The following is a 10,053-nucleotide window of genomic DNA, read 5'->3' on the forward strand; positions in this document are numbered from 1 at the left end:
GGTCCTGCTGCCATCCAGATAGATTTTGACAAGTTGGAGAAATGGGCCAACAGGAACCTCATGAAGTTCAACTAAGGGAGGTGCAACACCCTGCACCCGGGGAGAAACACCCCCAGGCACCGGTATAAACTGGAAAGCAGCTTTGTAGAAAAGGCCATGGGGCTCCTGGTGGAGACCAGGTTGAACATGAGCCAGCGATGCTTCCTGTGTAGCCACCAGCCTCCTGTACTCCCACCAGGAAGAGCACTGCCAGCAGGCTGAGGGAGGTGATCCTTCTCAGCGCTGATGAGGCCACACCTAGAGTGATGTGTCCAGGTCTTGCTCCCCAGCACGGGAGAGGTATGGAGCTACTGGAGAGAGCCCACTAACTGGCCACAAAGATAATTAAGGGACTGGAGCACCTCACGTATAAGGAAAGGCTGAAAGAGCTGGGACTCTTTAGCTTGAAGAAGGTTTGGGGGAAGATCTTCCTTTTTTTTCCTCTTTTTTTTTTTTTTTTTTTTTTCCCCTCCAGACTTTGACTGTGAAGTCACGAAAAATCTTATGCAGCCTTGAAGATTCTCCATAATTATCACCCTGAGGGCCTGGGATTAAAATCCTTTGAAGGATTAATTCTTATTTTCTAGTCCTAAAGATCTGAACAACAGCTACACGGTGAGAAACATGCGAAGCAAATCCAATGAGAAATAGCAGAGGTCTTCCTTGATGCCTTTTTTCCTCATTCTGCCTGTTGTTCATCTGCTGATAATAACTCTAGCATTTGCTAGATAAATTTGCTGATAAATACTCTAGCATTTGATAAATATAGTGGCCAAGTCTCTGTAAGTAGATGCCACAACAGCGTGAAACTTTTGCCTGTTCTTCAGCCCTTACTGCTGGAAAGACTATCCATGCCAGACAAAAACTTCTGGAATTTCCATGCCACCTCTTGCTGATGGCATAATCTGCATTTATCTGACAAAACTGATGAACTACCTAGCATCCTTTTATTTTTTTAAAAAAGAGTATAGCCTCGTTTATATTTTGCTTACTAACTGTAACAAATTGAACGTTCCCCCTTCACCCCAGACTCTAGGTGTGTAGCCAGTGCCAAAGGAAGCCTTCCTGAGACAAGCAGAAGTGATCTCCTGGGACAAGCAGAAGTGATCAGGTTTGGTGCACTCTGGAGCTGGCTGTTTTAAGATTGCAAACCGTGATAACTATTACAGAGGGGAAATTATCCTAGTAGAGTTAATGATCATGAGCATGTTTCTCCTAGCAATGTATGGATAGCGATGTATGGATGACTTAAAATGTCCTTGATCAAGGAAAATTCACTTGTAACATGTTTGAGGAAGCAATTGATGGTCCTGATAGGGCAAGATAGGCAAACTCTTCATTGCCACTGCAGTTGCTGTGATGGTGGTACTCTTCAAAATCTGAAAGCTGCAAATCTCTAGAGAAATCTTCCCCTCTGAGATACTCTCACAATGATTAAAATGGAGGAGCCCTTCACCCAGAGAGAACTGCCAGAGGCTGGCCTCTAGTGAGGAGGAACGATCGGAAACATGCACAGCAGGGAGCAGTCACAGAAAGCTGCCCCATGGAAGCAGGTAGATCAATGAAGGAAGAAAATTATCACAAAATAAAAGTCTCTTCCTTGCAGAAGCTGGGTTCTTTGTTCCTCAGAACCACTCTGTTAGTTCTTTTACTCTTTTCTAGCAATTTTGGACATTGCCCAGTTTTGGTTTTCCTTTGGTCCATAAAGAAGACCACCTCAAGATTTTGAAAATCATCAAAATATTATATTTATCAAGTAGAGTATTTAATAGGATATCCTTGAATTGAATTTTCTGATAGAAGAAAAAAACCCTAATTCTTGACTTGCCCATCTCTAGAGCTTTGGAAATGGTTCATGTCCTTGTTCATCAACCTGCATCTCTCCTTGAGCTGGTCAGACCCTGACTGAGCGCCTTCCACCTCAAAGGTAATTTGAGTTCACGTCCCATGAAACGTCATTCAGGATTACAGGGCAAGAAGGTTTCTGGTTTATGTGAATAAATAAGTCTGATCACCCAGGTTTAAGTCATGGAACAATTCAGCCAAGGAAGGGGTACACTGGTTATCTGATCGACTCTTTAGGATTATGAGCAGACTTCTTCCATATGAATATGGAAACACAAGCTGATTAATAACGACATTTCTCCCCACTAGTAATATTTCTATGAATTTCAAAGACAGGGTTCCCAAGTGATGGTCAGCTAGTAAACCAATTGCAAACCGGTTTCCCTTTGCAGTTTTATGTTGACTGACTCTGGTCATATCTCTGCTAGGTAGCTTTCTGTGTTTTGGTTCTGCCTTGGTTTTTTTGCCCTGACAGCCATCAGCTTCCTGAACTGTTGTGGAACAAACAAAACTCCATGCTCTTGGTTTGAAGGACATAATTTGTGTATTGCAGAAAAGCACAGGCTGTTTTACTGACACAGATTTTGGTGGGATAGGAAGAATGCATGCTATTTATATTGTTTGTGGGAATACAGATATTTTTAACAAACTGCATGTAATCAAGCCCATTTATGTTTATGGAACTTCCTTGTAAGTTGTTGCTTAAAACCTCCTTTTCAGCACCTGGCTAATGAAGTAATTTATTTTATTGGTGCTGAGAATCTCAAAAGGAAACAATCTGAATAATTTTGCTAGATGCCGTGTCACATATTTGCACCTGAAAGATTTCAAAGATAGTTTCTAAGTAAGTTGAATGTAAGCATCTCTGTCTTTGTGGTATTTAGTTACAAGATAATAAATCTGTGGGTTATGTATCCAATGAAAAGGCTGTTGGCTGACTATCTCTACCTCCTTTATCTAACGTATTAGAGATACTAGTTATATATCTATCCCACAATGGGAGTGTAATTGTAGATGTGGTGATGCTCCTAACTAGCCTGGGTAAAGTACAAACAAAGATGCAGCAGCATTGACTTCAAAATTTTTTAGCATTTTTCAAGTCCTTTAGAAATGTGAAGTAGGTTACTCTGGTAGTTACAGTGCATAGGAGTAATGGATCTGTACCTTTCCTGAGGAATCAAGACTAAAACGAGCAGGTGTCCTTACATGCCCTGCTGTTTCACCTGAGACTTGGGATCATCCTACCATTGGTCTCAGGAAGCGGTCAGGAATGAGATGAGAGCAGAAAAGGTCTGTTTTCCAGAATCGGCCAGTATTTCATGTCAGGGGATATCTGTTGCTTTGAAGAACGGTGCAGGGGTGTTAGCTTATCCTTATCTGTAAGGTGGCTTAATGTTTGCAAGGAATCCAAGATCAAAATTTGCCTTAAAAGAGGATATAGACGTTAACTGCTACTTTTCTTTTTTATTGCATACTATTATTTGTTGTCCTACCTGAGTAGCAGATAATAAAGCAGAATATGGCTTGTAACTGAAACTTAACCTTGTAAAATTGTTGGCAATGAATTACCTATGTGTCTGTTTGCTCTCTGTTAATGGGAACATAAAATGCAACCATAAAGTCTGCAGTGCTGCACCTGGGGTACTGGCAGAAGTGACCATGTCATGGCTCAGTAAAATGTTGGCAGAGAGTAAATGGGACAAGCCTTTCAGTGCAGGCAGCATGGCCTGGTCTAGCAGAAAACAGCACAGAAATTACAGGGATGCTGTTGTGTAAGTGACTTGCTTCAAAGAGTCTTAGCTGGGGAAAACTGCAACTTTGGAAAAGGGAATGATTTTTAACTAATTTCTCACTTCTACGGCCATCACATGCTGCAGTAGGTGATCTGTGAGGAACATTCACTCTTTGAGATGATAATCCTCATTGATTTCTGTATCTGCTCTTTATTTTTGTGACAACTGTGAATCTGTCCCCCATTTGTGATACTTATAGTTAGGTCAGTCCCTTTCCCGGTCAGTTTGAGAAAACTGTGTGGCTGATGGAAGGAGCTTGGGGAACTCCTAAGTACAGGTCTTGAGGGCAACAATGTTTTGTCTTGTGTTGACTAGAGTTAATACAGCACCAGAAGGAAGGCAGAACTGCTCCTACAAGCTTGTGTGAGGAAGTTTCAGTTACGGTGATGTGATGTGGGAACAGCCCCTATTTTTCAGCCCATCCCCTGTAATCACGTCTGCCCTTCCCACCTGCTTTCACCTGTCCTTCCTGAGGCTTCCTTCTCCCTCTGAAACCTTCTGTGAACTCCCTGTCTCTTCTAGAAGAGACATTAAGGCACCTTTTTCTGCCAGGAGTGGTTGGACAGATTTTGGTAGGAAGGTCACTGCCAGACCTGCACTGTTCAAGTCTCTGTACAGTCAAGAAAAGCCAAACTTTCTCTTCTATCTCCTGCTAAGGCAGCAGGAAAGGGTGGCCGGTGTATTCCTTACATGGCCCTAGACAAACCGACAAGGCTGGAGCGTGCTTTCAGAAGGGCAGTGGCTCTAAATGGTTACAGACATGATCTGTAATCATCGTTCCTGTAAAGCGATTGAGGGAGGATCAGCTAAAAATCTGCCTACACGGAGGACAAAATCAGTGGTTTAAGAAATTATATGCCCCAAAGCCTTAAGATATCTGAAGCTATGCCTAAAGACACCAGTGCAGGGTATGCCGAAGGTGTGATGAGATGCAGGAGGTGGTGTACAGCAAGACCAGGTTCTGTGGCAGTTGCATGCTCCAGTTCTGTGCAGACAGCACAGACACCTCTGCCTCCTAAGCCAAAGTCTTCAATAGAAGGTAGCGGGCAAGAAGACCGATGTTCCTGGGTACTCTGAGGCACCTATTAAAGAATAAGAATTGGGCTTCCTACTGAAATGATTCTCTTAAAGGAGCCTGTGTGTCTCTGTTACTGGAGAATGAGCCTGGAAAGGTCAGCATCTGTGCCTCAAACTAGCTTTTGGTGTCACCAGTCAATAGGACATTCTGTGCCGTCTTTGAGAGGAGCATGCGGCATGGACGCAGAGACCTATGATAAACTTCATAATATATAGACCAGCGTTTTCAGATACACGTGCAACACTGGGAACAGTCATTCACACCAGCCTTCAGCTTTCCCTCTCCACTGGCAAGGGCTCAGCCTATTTGCAGAAGATAATGTGCTTTTTCTTATCCAGAGGATTTTGTTGGTCTTTGTGGTGCATTCATTCCCTGTCAGTCTGAAACCAAAGGTTTTCGTGGTGTGTGACTGTGCTCCCTACAGCACAAATATATGATAAAAGCATTGTTGGCTATACAAGGCCCTATACTGGAAGAGCATTGTGCAGACACATATTTAAGCAGAAGTTGGACATTATAAAAGCAAGCATGGGTTGGTGACAGTAATTCTCTCTCAGAAAAGGTTAGGCTCTTTTTTTCTTTTTCTTTCCCCCACTCCTTCCTGGATACAGAAAAAACAAGCAGGGCTCTTGCCCTTAAACCATTTTTCAGCCATCCATCCATGGCATATTTTCTGCTAAATTGTCAGAAGCCAAACGTGAGAGAGCTGGATAAAGCTGAAGACTGGATTATGGGCAACAATCTTGTTTAGAATGCAAAGAACTTCTGCTCCTTGTTTTTGTAGTGGGTCTGTTTACTCCAGCTAAGCAATGTCTAGGGGCATGGCATCTGGCATTCACACACCAACTCTGAACGGAGGAGTTTTGACTTGGTAAATAGGAAGTCCAGCTTCCACATGTGTTCTGGTTGTAAAGCCCCAGTATAATCTGACGGATCGTCTGGAGAATAGTGTGGAGAGAGAAAGATATTGCACCATAAATAATGTAAGTGGATTTATAATTGCATGATGGGAGATAGGGAAATGACCAGTGGAATTCATCTGGCAGGCAAAAAGTCAATGTTTTTGTCTGAAATGAGCATGTGAGTGGCCCAGTGTTTGTAAAGTGCCAATGAACACAAAGCCTGTGCTTTTATCACTTGTTCAGCATAATCCTTCCCAAGTGCCATGTTGAGTTATTTTTGAAGGCCCTGTGCCAGGGCTTTAGCAGATAGACCTCAGTCAAAGTTAGGCTCGATTGTTATATTTGTGTGCCTTTCTGCCTTTTTTCTGTCCAACCCTACTGAGCAGTCCAGAGGCTTTCAGTTACGAAAAGTGTTTTGAAATGGAGCAGTGAGAAGCGTTCCAGCCTGACCTTCTCTCACCAACATGTGGATGGGTGGAGAACATGGAGGTACAATGCCAGAACCCAAGTTCACTCCTGGTGTTGTACACACTCTGATTTCTGGTGTAGTGGAAGTCTTAAATCATGACTGGGACAAATGGCTCCATAGAGAATTGTCCATAGAAACTTGGAGTCAAGAAGCCTTAATCCAGCCACAGAGCACCCACTGATGGGCTACTGGGCCTTATCCAGGAATGTTTTTTATGTTTGCTAGATTGCAGGCAATTGGACAACGGAGCAACTGGAGTCTCTAAGCAAAGTCAGAAATTCACCCAGCTGCCTGCGATATAGTTCTTCCAGATCTGCTGGACACACTCATAAAATGCTAATCCTAAACCCTGGCCCCTATCCCTCTGTACAATCTGATTTGTGCCAGAAACTCCAGAAACGCTGGTTGTATTAATGGGATTGGGCAAGACAGGGACCCAAGTGCAGGCTAACAGTTCGTCATGCTGTTAGCAGGCTCCCTGGCATGGTTCTGGCTCATACAGCATCTACATTAGTTCACCAAACAGTAACCGGGGCAGATCAGACACTTCCCAATACGTTTTATGGACAAGGAGAAGGCAGCAAGAGGCAGCAGCTGGGCCGCTGGCACTGCCTAAGCCCCTTCCAGCTGCAGCCCTCCAGTGCAGCTCACACCTCCTTTCCCTCAGGTCCTCTGAGCCAGCGTGAAATGCCAACCTCAGGACTGCCGTGATTAAAGGGCAAGTTATATAAAGTTACACAGGGTGAAAGAGGGGATGCTTTCCTAATAAAGTGATTATTTTTCCATATGGCTTATAGAAACTGTTGTAGTGATGGTAATGAAGATCCCAATTTGACTACACAGTCAAATGTGTGCAGATTGTGGTATTTGCTAGGACTTTTTCACTCTTGAGGACTGTACGTCTCTTGTCATATGTCTCTGCTGTAATTTGCACGCTTGCTGGGCTGCAGTATTTAGGTTGTGCACGTGGGCTGTCGGTGGGCTGCTGTACTGTTTTCTCAGCTTCTCCAGCACGCTTTCTAATGCCCCACCTGCCTTCAGATTCTGGAATCAGGAACTGTAATACTTCAACAGGTTCAGGACATCCCTGTCCCATCTCTACCCTTCCGAATACTCTGGGTTTAAAACTTACCTTTTTAGATAGCTGAAGCAAAAAGAAACGTGCTTTTGGTAGAATAATAAATGCATAAATAAAGTATGAAAAAAGTAAGTCTCAATACACTTGATTTCCTTGATTTCCTGACCATTCTTCCGCACAGACATGAGAGTCCTCTGTACAGGATTCCCTAGCCCCATTTTCACCAGATCTGCTTGGCTGGGGTCTGTTTTCTGTGCCTTTGGTTTTCCTGCCATGATTTTCCTTAGCATGGCTGATGAGATCCTTTTCTCTTGTAATGCTGGGGCCCTTTGATCAGTTTTATTAGTTGATCTCTTCATTGATTATTTCCTTTCTGCAGTTGCAAGTGTTTTGCTATGACTGGCAACTATCCTGCTGATCAAAGATGCTGTGTTTTAGGTGGAAAACCACTGAAGCCTTAAGGGCTCCCATTGCCAGCCTTGTGCCCATCTCCATCACCACCAACACTGGAGAGCCTGGGACCGTTCCTCCCACCAGGGGTCCCAAAAACTGGGAGCTTCCTCAAATTGTCCTTCTAAGTCTTCCGGAAGAGGGATGACTTACTGGACCAGAAACTGAAAAGGGAAATAAATGTTCTACAGCGGCAGTGAGGCACATTTGGGCACATGGTGGCACTAGGTGCCTGGTGAAACAGGACCAACTTTCCCCAGCTGGCCCTAGCTGCCCTCGGATCCGCATCTCTGATGGAAAAGGCAAAAAGCCTGAGCAATGAACAGCAAGACAAAGTAAGAAACCTAGGTTTCCAATAGGATGTCTGGGAATACTCTTTTAGCAAGTGTCTTCCTCCGTCTGTCATCTGTCATATGGATTCTGCTTCTGGTCATATTACACCCACAAATCCCTTGGGGCAAGCTTTTCCTGTAATGCTTTTTCTTGCTTCCCTTGCAAACAAACCCAGGGCACATTCCTGCTAGCTTATTAAAAGATCTATGACATAGTTATCAAAAATCGTGCTCACATTAAAAAAAATTATTAGTTTTTTAAAAGGTGATGGCTTAATTTTTAGTCTGGGTCCTTCAGAATCTTTTAATGGCTGGTTAACATCACGTTGGCAGCCTAAACTTCTGAGCCATAAAATGTGAAACTTTTAAATTTTTTCCTTATGACAGAGGTATTTCATTTGGGGTAGAAAATCTGAACTACACAAAAGGAGAAATTTGCCAGGGAGCTCTAAGGGGGAAAGAGAGCTGAACAATCTTTTTCTAATTATCCTAATAGAGTGCCATTATCAGAAATGCTCTGTGCTCCATTGGGAAAGAAAGTTATGCTAATAGGAAACAAAGACATTTGATCCTTTGTAGATCAAAGCACTTTTATGATGCTGCTGTCATTATGAAAGGCTCTTGGTGTAAGAATGGCACTTAGTGGACAATGGTTCTATTGTTTGTCATTTATTTACCTTCTGAAAAAGAAATAAATCAGACCTAGCATATCATTTATGAGGTCTCAGAGCTGGTGAGAAATGCTTCACTCTACCATGAAGCCACAGTTTTTAGGACTATGCTGTAGTTCTCTGCCTACACACGTAAGAAGTTCAGCTGTGCAAAAAAGGAATATTTGGCATGGAAATGAAAGCTTGCTGAAGTCCACTGAAGTATAGAAGGTCCTTGCAAAGCCTCTGAATTCCACACTGGAAACACCTGTGAGCTTTCTTACCCATTTTTCCCCTTCTCTTTATGCTTACTTGCATTCAGAGTTTAGCTCTGAGAGCTTTCAAGCAGCCTTTTTCCTTTTGTATTTATGCAGCACTTAGAGCAGTGGGATGCTGGTCCACGACCAAAGCTCTAAGGTGCTCTCCTAACACAGATAATAATAAACGTAGAGAGAGATCAATACAGAGAACAGTTCACCTGTGGCTCATAAAATGGATTTCTTACTGTTCTAAAACCCTCTGAGGAGGAAAAAGTGCTTAAAGACCTGGAAATGCCTATGTATACCAGCAGTGTTGTGTAAAGGAGTGTCAAGAATATGGGGAGAGAGAACGTATTTCAAGGGAAAGCCTATCAGTTCTTGTAGGTAGAAAAGCAGTGTACAGGGACAGAACTAAATAATGAATACTGGTAATTTATTTTGACTTAGTTTCCGCTCTGTACAAGCTAGCATCACTCATTCGTGTGTAACTGGAGTGATTAGAAAAAAAAGAGTATTTGAATTTTGAATAGCTTATCAGTTCACTGAATTTAACCCTTGATGAACCCAATAAACCACAATGATTTGTTTTGTTTGTTTTCTGCTGACCCTTGTATAAAGGTGGGTTTTTTAATGGTTTCTTTTTTTTTCATGGAAAAGTTCTGTTTCTGCGTGAGAATCTTTATCCTCTTTTTTGACTGATCCTCTGCAAATAGTCTCAGACTGTGGGTGCACATACATGTCTTTATCTAAGACTGGAGATCTTTCTCCCCCCTTCTGCAATACCAGTGAAGGGTGTTGCACAGCCCTCCGCTGCCATTTCAGTTTGCCTTTGCTGCTGTTTGGAATGAGACACTTAGTGACAATGAGATTTTTAAAATGTTCTTTCTCCAGTTTCTTCACAGGTTGTCTTTTCTTGTGCCTCTTCCAAATTCCACCTGTCAGCCTCTATAGAACCTCTCTGCTGTCTTGAAGATGGGCAAATTGCTAAGTGCTCTGCTTGCGGTACTTTTAAGCCTGGAGCAAGGAGGGCTCAGGCCTTTCAGTCGTGAAACTTCTTGTTCAGGAAGCTGGGGGCCTGCAGCCAGATGCCTATATATAATAATAATAACAACAATAATAATAATAATAATAATAATAACGCTGTGTATCATGTCACT

This window comes from Falco peregrinus, chromosome 6 (assembly GCF_023634155.1).
Source record: "Falco peregrinus isolate bFalPer1 chromosome 6, bFalPer1.pri, whole genome shotgun sequence".
NCBI classification, from domain to species: Eukaryota; Metazoa; Chordata; class Aves; order Falconiformes; family Falconidae; genus Falco; species Falco peregrinus.